Source organism: Medicago sativa, chromosome 3, assembly GCF_051527215.1.
Source record: "Medicago sativa cultivar Bolivia chromosome 3, Bolivia_mono, whole genome shotgun sequence".
In the NCBI taxonomy this organism is placed as follows: Eukaryota; Viridiplantae; Streptophyta; class Magnoliopsida; order Fabales; family Fabaceae; genus Medicago; species Medicago sativa.
Genome location: NC_140751.1, coordinates 17,133,597 through 17,154,443, shown reverse-complemented (window position 1 = coordinate 17,154,443; position 20,847 = coordinate 17,133,597).

Here is a 20,847-nt window from a genome sequence, read left to right as displayed (position 1 = left end):
GTGAATTTTCTTGTTAATTTACGGATTTTACTCGTTTTTGACCCTTTTTCTTTCACTAAAAAGGTCATAAAGTGGCCTAACCTTATCGAATTTAATCATGTAATAGTTCCTAGGAAATCTAACGAGCATATCTACGACTTCCATGGTTGATTATAGAAATTTCAAAAACGGCCAAAATGGTGGTAAAGTGAATTTCCTTGTTAATTTAAGGATTTTACTCGTTTTTGATCCTTTTTCTTTCACTAAAAAGGGCATGAAGTGGCCTAGACTTATCGAATCGAAGCATGTAATAGTTCCTAGGAATTCTAACGAGTATATCTGCGACATCCACGGTTGATTTTAGAATTTTCAAAAACGGCCAAAATGGGGGTTAGGTGAATTTCCTTGTTAATTTACGGATTTTACTCGTTTTTGACCCTTTTTCTTTCACTAAAAAGGGCATAACGTGGCCTAGCCTTATCAAATCGAAGCATGTAATAGTTCCTAGGAAATCTAACGAGCATATCTGCGACTTCCATGGTTGATTTTAGAATTTTCAAAAACGGCCAAAATGGGGGTTAGGTGAATTTCCTTGTTAATTTACGGATTTTACTCGTTTTTGACCCTTTTTCTTTCACTAAAAAGGGCATAAAGTGGCCTAGCCTTATCGAATTGAACCATGTAATAGTTCCTAGGAAATATAACAAGCATATCTACGACATCCACGGTTGATTTTCGAATTTTCAAAAATGGCCAAAATGGGGGTTAAGTTAATTTCCTTGTAAATTTACGAATTTTACTCGTTTTTGACCATTTTTCTTTCACTAAAAAGGTCATAAAGTGGCCTAGCCTTATCGAATCGAAGCATGTAATAGTTCCTACGAAATCTAACGAGCATATCTACGACTTCCATGGTTGATTTTAGAAATTTCAAAAACGGCCAAAATGGTGGTAAAGTGAATTTCCTTGTTAATTTACGGATTTTACTCGTTTTTGATCCTTTTTCTTTCACTAAAAAGGGCATAACGTGGCCTAGCCATATCGAATCGAAGCATGTAATAGTTCCTAGGAAATCTAACGAGCATATCTATGACTTCCATGGTTAATTTTAGAATTTTCAAAAACGGCAAAAATGGGGGTTAGGTGAATTTCCTTGTTAATTTACGGATTTTACTCGTTTTTGACCCTTTTTCTTTCACTAAAAAGGGCATAAAGTGGCCAAGCCTTATCGAATCGAAGCATGTAATAGTTCCTAGGAAATCTAACGAGCATATCTACGACTTCCATGGTTGATTTTAGAATTTTCAAAAACGGCCAAAATGGGGGTTAATTTAATTTCCTTGTTAATTTACGGATTTTACTCGATTTTCATCCTTTTTCTTTCAGTAAAAAGGGCATAACGTGGCCTAGCCTTATCGAATCGAAGCATGTAATAGTTTCTAGGAAATCTAACGAGCATATCTATGACATCCATGGTTGATTTTAGAATTTTCAAAAACGGCCAAAATGGGGGTTAGGTGAATTTTCTTGTTAATTTACGGATTTTACTCGTTTTTGACCCTTTTTCTTTCACTAAAAAGGTCATAAAGTGGCCTAACCTTATCGAATTTAATCATGTAATAGTTCCTAGGAAATCTAACGAGCATATCTACGACTTCCATGGTTGATTATAGAAATTTCAAAAACGGCCAAAATGGTGGTAAAGTGAATTTCCTTGTTAATTTAAGGATTTTACTCGTTTTTGATCCTTTTTATTTCACTAAAAAGGGCATGAAGTGGCCTAGACTTATCGAATCGAAGCATGTAATAGTTCCTAGGAATTCTAACGAGTATATCTGCGACATCCACGGTTGATTTTAGAATTTTCAAAAACGGCCAAAATGGGGGTTAGGTGAATTTCCTTGTAAATTTACGAATTTTACTCGTTTTTGACCATTTTTCTTTCACTAAAAAGGTCATAAAGTGGCCTAGCCTTATCGAATCGAAGCATGTAATAGTTCCTACGAAATCTAACGAGCATATCTACGACTTCCATGGTTGATTTTAGAAATTTCAAAAACGGCCAAAATGGTGGTAACGTGAATTTCCTTGTTAATTTACGGATTTTACTCGTTTTTGATCCTTTTTCTTTCACTAAAAAGGTCATAAAGTGGCCTAACCTTATCGAATTTAATCATGTAATAGTTCCTAGGAAATCTAACGAGCATATCTACGACTTCCATGGTTGATTATAGAAATTTCAAAAACGGCCAAAATGGTGGTAAAGTGAATTTCCTTGTTAATTTAAGGATTTTACTCGTTTTTGATCCTTTTTATTTCACTAAAAAGGGCATGAAGTGGCCTAGACTTATCGAATCGAAGCATGTAATAGTTCCTAGGAATTCTAACGAGTATATCTGCGACATCCACGGTTGATTTTAGAATTTTCAAAAACGGCCAAAATGGGGGTTAGGTGAATTTCCTTGTTAATTTACGGATTTTACTCGTTTTTGATCCTTTTTCTTTCACTAAAAAGGGCATAACGTGGCCTAGCCATATCGAATCGAAGCATGTAATAGTTCCTAGGAAATCTAACGAGCATATCTATGACTTCCATGGTTGATTTTAGAATTTTCAAAAACGGCAAAAATGGGGGTTAGGTGAATTTCCTTGTTAATTTACGGATTTTACTCGTTTTTGACCCTTTTTCTTTCACTAAAAAGGGCATAAAGTGGCCAAGCCTTATCGAATCGAAGCATGTAATAGTTCCTAGGAAATCTAACGAGCATATCTACGACTTCCATGGTTGATTTTAGAATTTTCAAAAACGGCCAAAATGGGGGTTAATTTAATTTCCTTGTTAATTTACGGATTTTACTCGATTTTCATCCTTTTTCTTTCAGTAAAAAGGGCATAACGTGGCCTAGCCTTATCGAATCGAAGCATGTAATAGTTTCTAGGAAATCTAACGAGCATATCTATGACATCCATGGTTGATTTTAGAATTTTCAAAAACGGCCAAAATGGGGGTTAGGTGAATTTTCTTGTTAATTTACGGATTTTACTCGTTTTTGACCCTTTTTCTTTCACTAAAAAGGTCATAAAGTGGCCTAACCTTATCGAATTTAATCATGTAATAGTTCATAGGAAATCTAACGAGCATATCTACGACTTCCATGGTTGATTATAGAAATTTCAAAAACGGCCAAAATGGTGGTAAAGTGAATTTCCTTGTTAATTTAAGGATTTTACTCGTTTTTGATCCTTTTTATTTCACTAAAAAGGGCATGAAGTGGCCTAGACTTATCGAATCGAAGCATGTAATAGTTCCTAGGAATTCTAACGAGTATATCTGCGACATCCACGGTTGATTTTAGAATTTTCAAAAACGGCCAAAATGGGGGTTAGGTGAATTTCCTTGTAAATTTACGAATTTTACTCGTTTTTGACCATTTTTCTTTCACTAAAAAGGTCATAAAGTGGCCTAGCCTTATCGAATCGAAGCATGTAATAGTTCCTACGAAATCTAACGAGCATATCTACGACTTCCATGGTTGATTTTAGAAATTTCAAAAACGGCCAAAATGGTGGTAACGTGAATTTCCTTGTTAATTTACGGATTTTACTCGTTTTTGATCCTTTTTCTTTCACTAAAAAGGGCATAACGTGGCCTAGCCTTATCGAATCGAAGCATGTAATAGTTCCTAGGAAATCTAACGAGCATATCTATGACTTCCATGGTTGATTTTAAAATTTTCAAAAACGGCAAAAATGGGGGTTTGGTGAATTTCCTTGTTAATTTACGGATTTTACTCGTTTTTGACCCTTTTTCTTTCACTAAAAAGGGCATAAAGTGGCCAAGCCTTATCGAATCGAAGCATGTAATAGTTCCTAGGAAATCTAACGAGCATATCTACGACTTCCATGGTTGATTTTAGAATTTTCAAAAACGGCCAAAATGGGGGTTAATTTAATTTCCTTGTTAATTTACGGATTTTACTCGATTTTCATCCTTTTTCTTTCAGTAAAAAGGGCATAACGTGGCCTAGCCTTATCGAATCGAAGCATGTAATAGTTTCTAGGAAATCTAACGAGCATATCTATGACATCCATGGTTGATTTTAGAATTTTCAAAAACGGCCAAAATGGGGGTTAGGTGAATTTTCTTGTTAATTTACGGATTTTACTCGTTTTTGACCCTTTTTCTTTCACTAAAAAGGTCATAAAGTGGCCTAACCTTATCGAATTTAATCATGTAATAGTTCCTAGGAAATCTAACGAGCATATCTACGACTTCCATGGTTGATTATAGAAATTTCAAAAACGGCCAAAATGGTGGTAAAGTGAATTTCCTTGTTAATTTAAGGATTTTACTCGTTTTTGATCCTTTTTATTTCACTAAAAAGGGCATGAAGTGGCCTAGACTTATCGAATCGAAGCATGTAATAGTTCCTAGGAATTCTAACGAGTATATCTGCGACATCCACGGTTGATTTTAGAATTTTCAAAAACGGCCAAAATGGGGGTTAGGTGAATTTCCTTGTAAATTTACGAATTTTACTCGTTTTTGACCATTTTTCTTTCACTAAAAAGGTCATAAAGTGGCCTAGCCTTATCGAATCGAAGCATGTAATAGTTCCTACGAAATCTAACGAGCATATCTACGACTTCCATGGTTGATTTTAGAAATTTCAAAAACGGCCAAAATGGTGGTAACGTGAATTTCCTTGTTAATTTACGGATTTTACTCGTTTTTGATCCTTTTTCTTTCACTAAAAAGGGCATAACGTGGCCTAGCCTTATCGAATCGAAGCATGTAATAGTTCCTAGGAAATCTAACGAGCATATCTATGACTTCCATGGTTGATTTTAGAATTTTCAAAAATGGCCAAAATGGGGGTTAGGTGAATTTCCTTGTTAATTTACGGATTTTACTCGTTTTTGACCCTTTTTCTTTCACTAAAAAGGGCATAAAGTGGCCAAGCCTTATCGAATCGAAGCATGTAATAGTTCCTTGGAAATCTAACGAGCATATCTACGACTTCCATGGTTGATTTTAGAAATTTCAAAAACGGCCAAAATGGTGGTAAAGTGAATTTCCTTGTTAATTTACGGATTTTACTCGTTTTTGATCCTTTTTCTTTCACTAAAACGGGCATAACGTGGCCTAGCCTTATCGAATCGAAGCATGTAATAGTTCCTTGGAAATCTAACGAGCATATCTATGACTTCCATGGTTGATTTTAGAATTTTCAAAAACGGCCAAAATGGGGGTTAGTTGAATTTCCTTGTTAATTTACGGATTTTACTCGTTTTTGACCCTTTTTCTTTCACTAAAAAGGGCATAAAGTGGCCTAGCCTTATCGAATTGAACCATGTAATAGTTCCTAGGAAATATAACAAGCATATCTACGACATCCACGGTTGATTTTCGAATTTTCAAAAATGGCCAAAATGGGGGTTAAGTTAATTTCCTTGTAAATTTACGAATTTTACTCGTTTTTGACCATTTTTCTTTCACTAAAAAGGTCATAAAGTGGCCTAGCCTTATCGAATCGAAGCATGTAATAGTTCCTACGAAATCTAACGAGCATATCTACGACTTCCATGGTTGATTTTAGAAATTTCAAAAATGGCCAAAATGGTGGTAAAGTGAATTTCCTTGTTAATTTACGGATTTTACTCGTTTTTGATCCTTTTTCTTTCACTAAAAAGGGCATAACGTGGCCTAGCCATATCGAATCGAAGCATGTAATAGTTCCTAGGAAATCTAACGAGCATATCTATGACTTCCATGGTTGATTTTAGAATTTTCAAAAACGGCCAAAATGGGGGTTAGTTGAATTTCCTTGTTAATTTACGGATTTTACTCGTTTTTGACCCTTTTTCTTTCACTAAAAAGGGCATAAAGTGGCCAAGCCTTATCGAATCGAAGCATGTAATAGTTCCTAGGAAATCTAACGAGCATATCTACGACTTCCTTCGTTGATTTTAGAAATTTCAAAAACGGCCAAAATGGTGGTAAAGTGAATTTCCTTGTTAATTTACGGATTTTACTCCTTTTTGATCCTTTTTCTTTCACTAAAAAGGGCATAACGTGGCCTAACCTTATCGAATCGAAGCATGTAATAGTTCCTAGGAAATCTAACGAGCATATCTATGACTTCCATGGTTGATTTTAGAATTTTCAAAAACGGCCAAAATGGGGGTTAGTTGAATTTCCTTGTTAATTTACGGATTTTACTCGTTTTTGACCCTTTTTCTTTCACTAAAAAGGGCATAAAGTGGCCAAGCCTTATCGAATCGAAGCATGTAATAGTTCCTAGGAAATCTAACGAGCATATCTACGACTTCCTTCGTTGATTTTAGAAATTTCAAAAACGGCCAAAATGGTGGTAAAGTGAATTTCCTTGTTAATTTACGGATTTTACTCGTTTTTGATCCTTTTTCTTTCACTAAAACGGGCATAACGTGGCCTAGCCTTATCGAATCAAAGCATGTAATAGTTCCTAGAAAATCTAACGAGCATATCTATGACTTCCATGGTTGATTTTAGAATTTTCAAAAACGGCCAAAATGGGGGTTAGGTGAATTTCCTTGTTAATTTACGGATTTTAATCGTTTTTGACCCTTTTTCTTTCACTAAAAAGGGCATAAAGTGGCCTAGCCTTATCGAATTGAAGCATGTAATAGTTCCTAGGAAATCTAACGAGCATATATGCAACTTCCATGGTTGATTTTAGAATTTTCAAAAACGGCCAAAATGGGGGTTAATTTAATTTCCTTGTTAATTTACGGATTTTACTCGATTTTCATCCTTTTTCTTTCAGTAAAAAGGGCATAACGTGGCCTAGCCTTATCGAATTGAAGCATGTAATAGTTCCTAGGAAATCTAACGAGCATATATGCAACTTCCATGGTTGATTTTAGAATTTTCAAAAACGGCCAAAATGGGGGTTAATTTAATTTCCTTGTTAATTTACGGATTTTACTCGATTTTCATCCTTTTTCTTTCAGTAAAAAGGGCATAACGTGGCCTAGCCTTATCGAATCGAAGCATGTAATAGTTTCTAGGAAATCTAACGAGCATATCTATGACATCCATGGTTGATTTTAGAATTTTCAAAAACGGCCAAAATGGGGGTTAGGTGAATTTTCTTGTTAATTTACGGATTTTACTCGTTTTTGACCCTTTTTCTTTCACTAAAAAGGTCATAAAGTGGCCTAACCTTATCGAATTTAATCATGTAATAGTTCCTAGGAAATCTAACGAGCATATCTACGACTTCCATGGTTGATTATAGAAATTTCAAAAACGGCCAAAATGGTGGTAAAGTGAATTTCCTTGTTAATTTAAGGATTTTACTCGTTTTTGATCCTTTTTCTTTCACTAAAAAGGGCATGAAGTGGCCTAGACTTATCGAATCGAAGCATGTAATAGTTCCTAGGAATTCTAACGAGTATATCTGCGACATCCACGGTTGATTTTAGAATTTTCAAAAACGGCCAAAATGGGGGTTAGGTGAATTTCCTTGTTAATTTACGGATTTTACTCGTTTTTGACCCTTTTTCTTTCACTAAAAAGGGCATAACGTGGCCTAGCCTTATCAAATCGAAGCATGTAATAGTTCCTAGGAAATCTAACGAGCATATCTGCGACTTCCATGGTTGATTTTAGAATTTTCAAAAACGGCCAAAATGGGGGTTAGGTGAATTTCCTTGTTAATTTACGGATTTTACTCGTTTTTGACCCTTTTTCTTTCACTAAAAAGGGCATAAAGTGGCCTAGCCTTATCGAATTGAACCATGTAATAGTTCCTAGGAAATATAACAAGCATATCTACGACATCCACGGTTGATTTTCGAATTTTCAAAAATGGCCAAAATGGGGGTTAAGTTAATTTCCTTGTAAATTTACGAATTTTACTCGTTTTTGACCATTTTTCTTTCACTAAAAAGGTCATAAAGTGGCCTAGCCTTATCGAATCGAAGCATGTAATAGTTCCTACGAAATCTAACGAGCATATCTACGACTTCCTTGGTTGATTTTAGAAATTTCAAAAACGGCCAAAATGGTGGTAAAGTGAATTTCCTTGTTAATTTACGGATTTTACTCGTTTTTGATCCTTTTTCTTTCACTAAAAAGGTCATAAAGTGGCCTAGCCTTATCGAATCGAAGCATATAATAGTTCCTAGGAAATCTAACGAGCATATCTATGACTTCCATGGTTGATTTTAGAATTTTCAAAAACGGCAAAAATGGGGGTTAGGTGAATTTCCTTGTTAATTTACGGATTTTACTCGTTTTTGACCCTTTTTCTTTCACTAAAAAGGGCATAAAGTGGCCAAGCCTTATCGAATCGAAGCATGTAATAGTTCCTAGGAAATCTAACGAGCATATCTACGACTTCCATGGTTGATTTTAGAATTTTCAAACACGGCCAAAATGGGGGTTAATTTAATTTCCTTGTTAATTTACGGATTTTACTCGATTTTCATCCTTTTTCTTTCAGTAAAAAGGGCATAACGTGGCCTAGCCTTATCGAATCGAAGCATGTAATAGTTTCTAGGAAATCTAACGAGCATATCTATGACATCCATGGTTGATTTTAGAATTTTCAAAAACGGCCAAAATGGGGGTTAGGTGAATTTCCTTGTTAATTTACGGATTTTACTCGTTTTTGACCATTTTTCTTTCACTAAAAAGGTCATAAAGTGGCCTAGCCTTATCGAATCGAATCATGTAATAGTTCCTAGGAAATCTAACGTGCATATCTATGACTTCCATGATTGATTTTAGAATTTTCAAAAACGGCCAAAATGGGGGTTAGTTGAATTTCCTTGTTAATTTACGGATTTTACTCGTTTTTGACCCTTTTCTTTCACTAAAAAGGGCTTAAAGTGGCCAAGCCTTATCGAATCGAAGCATGTAATAGTTCCTAGGAAATCTAACGAGCATATCTACGACTTCCATCGTTGATTTTAGAAATTTCAAAAACGGCCAAAATGGTGGTAAAGTGAATTTCCTTGTTAATTTACGGATTTTACTCCTTTTTGATCCTTTTTCTTTCACTAAAAAGGGCATAACGTGGCCTAACCTTATCGAATCGAAGCATGTAATAGTTCCTAGGAAATCTAACGAGCATATCTATGACTTCAATGGTTGATTTTAGAATTTTCAAAAACGGCCAAAATGGGGGTTAGTTGAATTTCCTTGTTAATTTACGGATTTTACTCGTTTTTGACCCTTTTTCTTTCACTAAAAAGGGCATAAAGTGGCCAAGCCTTATCGAATCGAAGCATGTAATAGTTCCTAGGAAATCTAACGAGCATATCTACGACTTCCATGGTTGATTTTAGAATTTTCAAAAACGGCCAAAATGGGGGTTAATTTAATTTCCTTGTTAATTTACGGATTTTACTCGATTTTCATCCATTTTCTTTCAGTAAAAAGGGCATAACGTGGCCTAGCCTTATCGAATCGAAGCATGTAATAGTTTCTAGGAAATCTAACGAGCATATCTATGACATCCATGGTTGATTTTAGAATTTTCAAAAACGGCCAAAATGGGGGTTAGGTGAATTTCCTTGTTAATTTACGGATTTTACTCGTTTTTGACCATTTTTCTTTCACTAAAAAGGTCATAAAGTGGCCTAGCCTTATCGAATCGAATCATGTAATAGTTCCTAGGAAATCTAACGTGCATATCTATGACTTCCAAGGTTGATTTTAGAATTTTCAAAAACGGCCAAAATGGGGGTTAGTTGAATTTCCTTGTTAATTTACGGATTTTACTCGTTTTTGACCCTTTTTCTTTCACTAAAAAGGGCATAAAGTGGCCAAGCCTTATCGAATCGAAGCATGTAATAGTTCCTAGGAAATCTAACGAGCATATCTACGACTTCCATCGTTGATTTTAGAAATTTCAAAAACAGCCAAAATGGTGGTAAAGTGAATTTCCTTGTTAATTTACGGATTTTACTCCTTTTTGATCCTTTTTCTTTCACTAAAAAGGGCATAACGTGGCCTAACCTTATCGAATCGAAGCATGTAATAGTTCCTAGGAAATCTAACGAGCATATCTATGACTTCCATGGTTGATTTTAGAATTTTCAAAAACGGCCAAAATGGGGGTTAGTTGAATTTCCTTGTTAATTTACGGATTTTACTCGTTTTTGACCCTTTTTCTTTCACTAAAAAGGGCATAAAGTGGCCAAGCCTTATCGAATCGAAGCATGTAATAGTTCCTAGGAAATCTAACGAGCATATCTACGACTTCCTTCGTTGATTTTAGAAATTTCAAAAACGGCCAAAATGGTGGTAAAGTGAATTTCCTTGTTAATTTACGGATTTTACTCGTTTTTGATCCTTTTTCTTTCACTAAAACGGGCATAACGTGGCCTAGCCTTATCGAATCAAAGCATGTAATAGTTCCTAGAAAATCTAACGAGCATATCTATGACTTCCATGGTTGATTTTAGAATTTTCAAAAACGGCCAAAATGGGGGTTAGGTGAATTTCCTTGTTAATTTACGGATTTTAATCGTTTTTGACCCTTTTTCTTTCACTAAAAAGGGCATAAAGTGGCCTAGCCTTATCGAATTGAAGCATGTAATAGTTCCTAGGAAATCTAACGAGCATATATGCAACTTCCATGGTTGATTTTAGAATTTTCAAAAACGGCCAAAATGGGGGTTAATTTAATTTCCTTGTTAATTTACGGATTTTACTCGATTTTCATCCTTTTTCTTTCAGTAAAAAGGGCATAACGTGGCCTAGCCTTATCGAATCGAAGCATGTAATAGTTTCTAGGAAATCTAACGAGCATATCTATGACATCCATGGTTGATTTTAGAATTTTCAAAAACGGCCAAAATGGGGGTTAGGTGAATTTTCTTGTTAATTTACGGATTTTACTCGTTTTTGACCCTTTTTCTTTCACTAAAAAGGTCATAAAGTGGCCTAACCTTATCGAATTTAATCATGTAATAGTTCCTAGGAAATCTAACGAGCATATCTACGACTTCCATGGTTGATTATAGAAATTTCAAAAACGGCCAAAATGGTGGTAAAGTGAATTTCCTTGTTAATTTAAGGATTTTACTCGTTTTTGATCCTTTTTCTTTCACTAAAAAGGGCATGAAGTGGCCTAGACTTATCGAATCGAAGCATGTAATAGTTCCTAGGAATTCTAACGAGTATATCTGCGACATCCACGGTTGATTTTAGAATTTTCAAAAACGGCCAAAATGGGGGTTAGGTGAATTTCCTTGTTAATTTACGGATTTTACTCGTTTTTGACCCTTTTTCTTTCACTAAAAAGGGCATAACGTGGCCTAGCCTTATCAAATCGAAGCACGTAATAGTTCCTAGGAAATCTAACGAGCATATCTGCGACTTCCATGGTTGATTTTAGAATTTTCAAAAACGGCCAAAATGGGGGTTAGGTGAATTTCCTTGTTAATTTACGGATTTTACTCGTTTTTGACCCTTTTTCTTTCACTAAAAAGGGCATAAAGTGGCCTAGCCTTATCGAATTGAACCATGTAATAGTTCCTAGGAAATATAACAAGCATATCTACGACATCCACGGTTGATTTTCGAATTTTCAAAAATGGCCAAAATGGGGGTTAAGTTAATTTCCTTGTAAATTTACGAATTTTACTCGTTTTTGACCATTTTTCTTTCACTAAAAAGGTCATAAAGTGGCCTAGCCTTATCGAATCGAAGCATGTAATAGTTCCTACGAAATCTAACGAGCATATCTACGACTTCCTTGGTTGATTTTAGAAATTTCAAAAACGGCCAAAATGGTGGTAAAGTGAATTTCCTTGTTAATTTACGGATTTTACTCGTTTTTGATCCTTTTTCTTTCACTAAAAAGGTCATAAAGTGGCCTAGCCTTATCGAATCGAAGCATATAATAGTTCCTAGGAAATCTAACGAGCATATCTATGACTTCCATGGTTGATTTTAGAATTTTCAAAAACGGCAAAAATGGGGGTTAGGTGAATTTCCTTGTTAATTTACGGATTTTACTCGTTTTTGACCCTTTTTCTTTCACTAAAAAGGGCATAAAGTGGCCAAGCCTTATCGAATCGAAGCATGTAATAGTTCCTAGGAAATCTAACGAGCATATCTACGACTTCCATGGTTGATTTTAGAATTTTCAAACACGGCCAAAATGGGGGTTAATTTAATTTCCTTGTTAATTTACGGATTTTACTCGATTTTCATCCTTTTTCTTTCAGTAAAAAGGGCATAACGTGGCCTAGCCTTATCGAATCGAAGCATGTAATAGTTTCTAGGAAATCTAACGAGCATATCTATGACATCCATGGTTGATTTTAGAATTTTCAAAAACGGCCAAAATGGGGGTTAGGTGAATTTCCTTGTTAATTTACGGATTTTACTCGTTTTTGACCCTTTTTCTTTCACTAAAAAGGGCATAACGTGGCCTAGCCTTATCAAATCGAAGCACGTAATAGTTCCTAGGAAATCTAACGAGCATATCTGCGACTTCCATGGTTGATTTTAGAATTTTCAAAAACGGCCAAAATGGGGGTTAATTTAATTTCCTTGTTAATTTACGGATTTTACTCGATTTTCATCCTTTTTCTTTCAGTAAAAAGGGCATAACGATGCCTAGCCTTATCGAATCGAAGCATGTAATAGTTTCTAGGAAATCTAACGAGCATATCTATGACATCCATGGTTGATTTTAGAATTTTCAAAAACGGCCAAAATGGGGGTTAGGTGAATTTTCTTGTTAATTTACGGATTTTACTCGTTTTTGACCCTTTTTCTTTCACTAAAAAGGTCATAAAGTGGCCTAACCTTATCGAATTTAATCATGTAATAGTTCCTAGGAAATCTAACGAGCATATCTACGACTTCCATGGTTGATTATAGAAATTTCAAAAACGGCCAAAATGGTGGTAAAGTGAATTTCCTTGTTAATTTAAGGATTTTACTCGTTTTTGATCCTTTTTCTTTCACTAAAAAGGGCATGAAGTGGCCTAGACTTATCGAATCGAAGCATGTAATAGTTCCTAGGAATTCTAACGAGTATATCTGCGACATCCACGGTTGATTTTAGAATTTTCAAAAACGGCCAAAATGGGGGTTAGGTGAATTTCCTTGTTAATTTACGGATTTTACTCGTTTTTGACCCTTTTTCTTTCACTAAAAAGGGCATAACGTGGCCTAGCCTTATCAAATCGAAGCATGTAATAGTTCCTAGGAAATCTAACGAGCATATCTATGACTTCCATGGTTGATTTTAGAATTTTCAAAAACGGCCAAAATGGGGGTTAGTTGAATTTCCTTGTTAATTTACGGATTTTACTCGTTTTTGACCCTTTTTCTTTCACTAAAAAGGGCATAAAGTGGCCAAGCCTTATCGAATCGAAGCATGTAATAGTTCCTAGGAAATCTAACGAGCATATCTACGACTTCCTTCGTTGATTTTAGAAATTTCAAAAACGGCCAAAATGGTGGTAAAGTGAATTTCCTTGTTAATTTACGGATTTTACTCGTTTTTGATCCTTTTTCTTTCACTAAAACGGGCATAACGTGGCCTAGCCTTATCGAATCAAAGCATGTAATAGTTCCTAGAAAATCTAACGAGCATATCTATGACTTCCATGGTTGATTTTAGAATTTTCAAAAACGGCCAAAATGGGGGTTAGGTGAATTTCCTTGTTAATTTACGGATTTTAATCGTTTTTGACCCTTTTTCTTTCACTAAAAAGGGCATAAAGTGGCCTAGCCTTATCGAATTGAAGCATGTAATAGTTCCTAGGAAATCTAACGAGCATATATGCAACTTCCATGGTTGATTTTAGAATTTTCAAAAACGGCCAAAATGGGGGTTAATTTAATTTCCTTGTTAATTTACGGATTTTACTCGATTTTCATCCTTTTTCTTTCAGTAAAAAGGGCATAACGTGGCCTAGCCTTATCGAATCGAAGCATGTAATAGTTTCTAGGAAATCTAACGAGCATATCTATGACATCCATGGTTGATTTTAGAATTTTCAAAAACGGCCAAAATGGGGGTTAGGTGAATTTTCTTGTTAATTTACGGATTTTACTCGTTTTTGACCCTTTTTCTTTCACTAAAAAGGTCATAAAGTGGCCTAACCTTATCGAATTTAATCATGTAATAGTTCCTAGGAAATCTAACGAGCATATCTACGACTTCCATGGTTGATTATAGAAATTTCAAAAACGGCCAAAATGGTGGTAAAGTGAATTTCCTTGTTAATTTAAGGATTTTACTCGTTTTTGATCCTTTTTCTTTCACTAAAAAGGGCATGAAGTGGCCTAGACTTATCGAATCGAAGCATGTAATAGTTCCTAGGAATTCTAACGAGTATATCTGCGACATCCACGGTTGATTTTAGAATTTTCAAAAACGGCCAAAATGGGGGTTAGGTGAATTTCCTTGTTAATTTACGGATTTTACTCGTTTTTGACCCTTTTTCTTTCACTAAAAAGGGCATAACGTGGCCTAGCCTTATCAAATCGAAGCATGTAATAGTTCCTAGGAAATCTAACGAGCATATCTATGACTTCCATGGTTGATTTTAGAATTTTCAAAAACGGCCAAAATGGGGGTTAGTTGAATTTCCTTGTTAATTTACGGATTTTACTCGTTTTTGACCCTTTTTCTTTCACTAAAAAGGGCATAAAGTGGCCAAGCCTTATCGAATCGAAGCATGTAATAGTTCCTAGGAAATCTAACGAGCATATCTACGACTTCCTTCGTTGATTTTAGAAATTTCAAAAACGGCCAAAATGGTGGTAAAGTGAATTTCCTTGTTAATTTACGGATTTTACTCGTTTTTGATCCTTTTTCTTTCACTAAAACGGGCATAACGTGGCCTAGCCTTATCGAATCAAAGCATGTAATAGTTCCTAGAAAATCTAACGAGCATATCTATGACTTCCATGGTTGATTTTAGAATTTTCAAAAACGGCCAAAATGGGGGTTAGGTGAATTTCCTTGTTAATTTACGGATTTTAATCGTTTTTGACCCTTTTTCTTTCACTAAAAAGGGCATAAAGTGGCCTAGCCTTATCGAATTGAAGCATGTAATAGTTCCTAGGAAATCTAACGAGCATATATGCAACTTCCATGGTTGATTTTAGAATTTTCAAAAACGGCCAAAATGGGGGTTAATTTAATTTCCTTGTTAATTTACGGATTTTACTCGATTTTCATCCTTTTTCTTTCAGTAAAAAGGGCATAACGTGGCCTAGCCTTATCGAATCGAAGCATGTAATAGTTTCTAGGAAATCTAACGAGCATATCTATGACATCCATGGTTGATTTTAGAATTTTCAAAAACGGCCAAAATGGGGGTTAGGTGAATTTTCTTGTTAATTTACGGATTTTACTCGTTTTTGACCCTTTTTCTTTCACTAAAAAGGTCATAAAGTGGCCTAACCTTATCGAATTTAATCATGTAATAGTTCCTAGGAAATCTAACGAGCATATCTACGACTTCCATGGTTGATTATAGAAATTTCAAAAACGGCCAAAATGGTGGTAAAGTGAATTTCCTTGTTAATTTAAGGATTTTACTCGTTTTTGATCCTTTTTCTTTCACTAAAAAGGGCATGAAGTGGCCTAGACTTATCGAATCGAAGCATGTAATAGTTCCTAGGAATTCTAACGAGTATATCTGCGACATCCACGGTTGATTTTAGAATTTTCAAAAACGGCCAAAATGGGGGTTAGGTGAATTTCCTTGTTAATTTACGGATTTTACTCGTTTTTGACCCTTTTTCTTTCACTAAAAAGGGCATAACGTGGCCTAGCCTTATCAAATCGAAGCATGTAATAGTTCCTAGGAAATCTAACGAGCATATCTGCGACTTCCATGGTTGATTTTAGAATTTTCAAAAACGGCCAAAATGGGGGTTAGGTGAATTTCCTTGTTAATTTACGGATTTTACTCGTTTTTGACCCTTTTTCTTTCACTAAAAAGGGCATAAAGTGGCCTAGCCTTATCGAATTGAACCATGTAATAGTTCCTAGGAAATATAACAAGCATATCTACGACATCCACGGTTGATTTTCGAATTTTCAAAAATGGCCAAAATGGGGGTTAAGTTAATTTCCTTGTAAATTTACGAATTTTACTCGTTTTTGACCATTTTTCTTTCACTAAAAAGGTCATAAAGTGGCCTAGCCTTATCGAATCGAAGCATGTAATAGTTCCTACGAAATCTAACGAGCATATCTACGACTTCCTTGGTTGATTTTAGAAATTTCAAAAACGGCCAAAATGGTGGTAAAGTGAATTTCCTTGTTAATTTACGGATTTTACTCGTTTTTGATCCTTTTTCTTTCACTAAAAAGGTCATAAAGTGGCCTAGCCTTATCGAATCGAAGCATATAATAGTTCCTAGGAAATCTAACGAGCATATCTATGACTTCCATGGTTGATTTTAGAATTTTCAAAAACGGCAAAAATGGGGGTTAGGTGAATTTCCTTGTTAATTTACGGATTTTACTCGTTTTTGACCCTTTTTCTTTCACTAAAAAGGGCATAAAGTGGCCAAGCCTTATCGAATCGAAGCATGTAATAGTTCCTAGGAAATCTAACGAGCATATCTACGACTTCCATGGTTGATTTTAGAATTTTCAAACACGGCCAAAATGGGGGTTAATTTAATTTCCTTGTTAATTTACGGATTTTACTCGATTTTCATCCTTTTTCTTTCAGTAAAAAGGGCATAACGTGGCCTAGCCTTATCGAATCGAAGCATGTAATAGTTTCTAGGAAATCTAACGAGCATATCTATGACATCCATGGTTGATTTTAGAATTTTCAAAAACGGCCAAAATGGGGGTTAGGTGAATTTCCTTGTTAATTTACGGATTTTACTCGTTTTTGACCATTTTTCTTTCACTAAAAAGGTCATAAAGTGGCCTAGCCTTATCGAATCGAATCATGTAATAGTTCCTAGGAAATCTAACGTGCATATCTATGACTTCCATGGTTGATTTTAGAATTTTCAAAAACGGCCAAAATGGGGGTTAGTTGAATTTCCTTGTTAATTTACGGATTTTACTCGTTTTTGACCCTTTTCTTTCACTAAAAAGGGCTTAAAGTGGCCAAGCCTTATCGAATCGAAGCATGTAATAGTTCCTAGGAAATCTAACGAGCATATCTACGACTTCCATCGTTGATTTTAGAAATTTCAAAAACGGCCAAAATGGTGGTAAAGTGAATTTCCTTGTTAATTTACGGATTTTACTCCTTTTTGATCCTTTTTCTTTCACTAAAAAGGGCATAACGTGGCCTAACCTTATCGAATCGAAGCATGTAATAGTTCCTAGGAAATCTAACGAGCATATCTATGACTTCCATGGTTGATTTTAGAATTTTCAAAAACGGCCAAAATGGGGGTTAGTTGAATTTCCTTGTTAATTTACGGATTTTACTCGTTTTTGACCCTTTTTCTTTCACTAAAAAGGGCATAAAGTGGCCAAGCCTTATCGAATCGAAGCATGTAATAGTTCCTAGGAAATCTAACGAGCATATCTACGACTTCCATGGTTGATTTTAGAATTTTCAAAAACGGCCAAAATGGGGGTTAATTTAATTTCCTTGTTAATTTACGGATTTTACTCGATTTTCATCCATTTTCTTTCAGTAAAAAGGGCATAACGTGGCCTAGCCTTATCGAATCGAAGCATGTAATAGTTTCTAGGAAATCTAACGAGCATATCTATGACATCCATGGTTGATTTTAGAATTTTCAAAAACGGCCAAAATGGGGGTTAGGTGAATTTCCTTGTTAATTTACGGATTTTACTCGTTTTTGACCATTTTTCTTTCACTAAAAAGGTCATAAAGTGGCCTAGCCTTATCGAATCGAATCATGTAATAGTTCCTAGGAAATCTAACGTGCATATCTATGACTTCCAAGGTTGATTTTAGAATTTTCAAAAACGGCCAAAATGGGGGTTAGTTGAATTTCCTTGTTAATTTACGGATTTTACTCGTTTTTGACCATTTTTCTTTCACTAAAAAGGTCATAAAGTGGCCTAGCCTTATCGAATCGAATCATGTAATAGTTCCTAGGAAATCTAACGTGCATATCTATGACTTCCAAGGTTGATTTTAGAATTTTCAAAAACGGCCAAAATGGGGGTTAGTTGAATTTCCTTGTTAATTTACGGATTTTACTCGTTTTTGACCCTTTTTCTTTCACTAAAAAGGGCATAAAGTGGCCAAGCCTTATCGAATCGAAGCATGTAATAGTTCCTAGGAAATCTAACGAGCATATCTACGACTTCCATCGTTGATTTTAGAAATTTCAAAAACAGCCAAAATGGTGGTAAAGTGAATTTCCTTGTTAATTTACGGATTTTACTCCTTTTTGATCCTTTTTCTTTCACTAAAAAGGGCATAACGTGGCCTAACCTTATCGAATCGAAGCATGTAATAGTTCCTAGGAAATCTAACGAGCATATCTATGACTTCCATGGTTGATTTTAGAATTTTCAAAAACGGCCAAAATGGGGGTTAGTTGAATTTCCTTGTTAATTTACGGATTTTACTCGTTTTTGACCCTTTTTCTTTCACTAAAAAGGGCATAAAGTGGCCAAGCCTTATCGAATCGAAGCATGTAATAGTTCCTAGGAAATCTAACGAGCATATCTACGACTTCCTTCGTTGATTTTAGAAATTTCAAAAACGGCCAAAATGGTGGTAAAGTGAATTTCCTTGTTAATTTACGGATTTTACTCGTTTTTGATCCTTTTTCTTTCACTAAAACGGGCATAACGTGGCCTAGCCTTATCGAATCAAAGCATGTAATAGTTCCTAGAAAATCTAACGAGCATATCTATGACTTCCATGGTTGATTTTAGAATTTTCAAAAACGGCCAAAATGGGGGTTAGGTGAATTTCCTTGTTAATTTACGGATTTTAATCGTTTTTGACCCTTTTTCTTTCACTAAAAAGGGCATAAAGTGGCCTAGCCTTATCGAATTGAAGCATGTAATAGTTCCTAGGAAATCTAACGAGCATATATGCAACTTCCATGGTTGATTTTAGAATTTTCAAAAACGGCCAAAATGGGGGTTAATTTAATTTCCTTGTTAATTTACGGATTTTACTCGATTTTCATCCTTTTTCTTTCAGTAAAAAGGGCATAACGTGGCCTAGCCTTATCGAATCGAAGCATGTAATAGTTTCTAGGAAATCTAACGAGCATATCTATGACATCCATGGTTGATTTTAGAATTTTCAAAAACGGCCAAAATGGGGGTTAGGTGAATTTTCTTGTTAATTTACGGATTTTACTCGTTTTTGACCCTTTTTCTTTCACTAAAAAGGTCATAAAGTGGCCTAACCTTATCGAATTTAATCATGTAATAGTTCCTAGGAAATCTAACGAGCATATCTACGACTTCCATGGTTGATTATAGAAATTTCAAAAACGGCCAAAATGGTGGTAAAGTGAATTTCCTTGTTAATTTAAGGATTTTACTCGTTTTTGATCCTTTTTCTTTCACTAAAAAGGGCATGAAGTGGCCTAGACTTATCGAATCGAAGCATGTAATAGTTCCTAGGAATTCTAACGAGTATATCTGCGACATCCACGGTTGATTTTAGAATTTTCAAAAACGGCCAAAATGGGGGTTAGGTGAATTTCCTTGTTAATTTACGGATTTTACTCGTTTTTGACCCTTTTTCTTTCACTAAAAAGGGCATAACGTGGCCTAGCCTTATCAAATCGAAGCACGTAATAGTTCCTAGGAAATCTAACGAGCATATCTGCGACTTCCATGGTTGATTTTAGAATTTTCAAAAACGGCCAAAATGGGGGTTAGGTGAATTTCCTTGTTAATTTACGGATTTTACTCGTTTTTGACCCTTTTTCTTTCACTAAAAAGGGCATAAAGTGGCCTAGCCTTATCGAATTGAACCATGTAATAGTTCCTAGGAAATATAACAAGCATATCTACGACATCCACGGTTGATTTTCGAATTTTCAAAAATGGCCAAAATGGGGGTTAAGTTAATTTCCTTGTAAATTTACGAATTTTACTCGTTTTTGACCATTTTTCTTTCACTAAAAAGGTCATAAAGTGGCCTAGCCTTATCGAATCGAAGCATGTAATAGTTCCTACGAAATCTAACGAGCATATCTACGACTTCCTTGGTTGATTTTAGAAATTTCAAAAACGGCCAAAATGGTGGTAAAGTGAATTTCCTTGTTAATTTACGGATTTTACTCGTTTTTGATCCTTTTTCTTTCACTAAAAAGGTCATAAAGTGGCCTAGCCTTATCGAATCGAAGCATATAATAGTTCCTAGGAAATCTAACGAGCATATCTATGACTTCCATGGTTGATTTTAGAATTTTCAAAAACGGCAAAAATGGGGGTTAGGTGAATTTCCTTGTTAATTTACGGATTTTACTCGTTTTTGACCCTTTTTCTTTCACTAAAAAGGGCATAAAGTGGCCAAGCCTTATCGAATCGAAGCATGTAATAGTTCCTAGGAAATCTAACGAGCATATCTACGACTTCCATGGTTGATTTTAGAATTTTCAAGCACGGCCAAAATGGGGGTTAATTTAATTTCCTTGTTAATTTACGGATTTTACTCGATTTTCATCCTTTTTCTTTCAGTAAAAAGGGCATAACGTGGCCTAGCCTTATCGAATCGAAGCATGTAATAGTTTCTAGGAAATCTAACGAGCATATCTATGACATCCATGGTTGATTTTAGAATTTTCAAAAACGGCCAAAATGGGGGTTAGGTGAATTTCCTTGTTAATTTACGGATTTTACTCGTTTTTGACCCTTTTTCTTTCACTAAAAAGGGCATAACGTGGCCTAGCCTTATCAAATC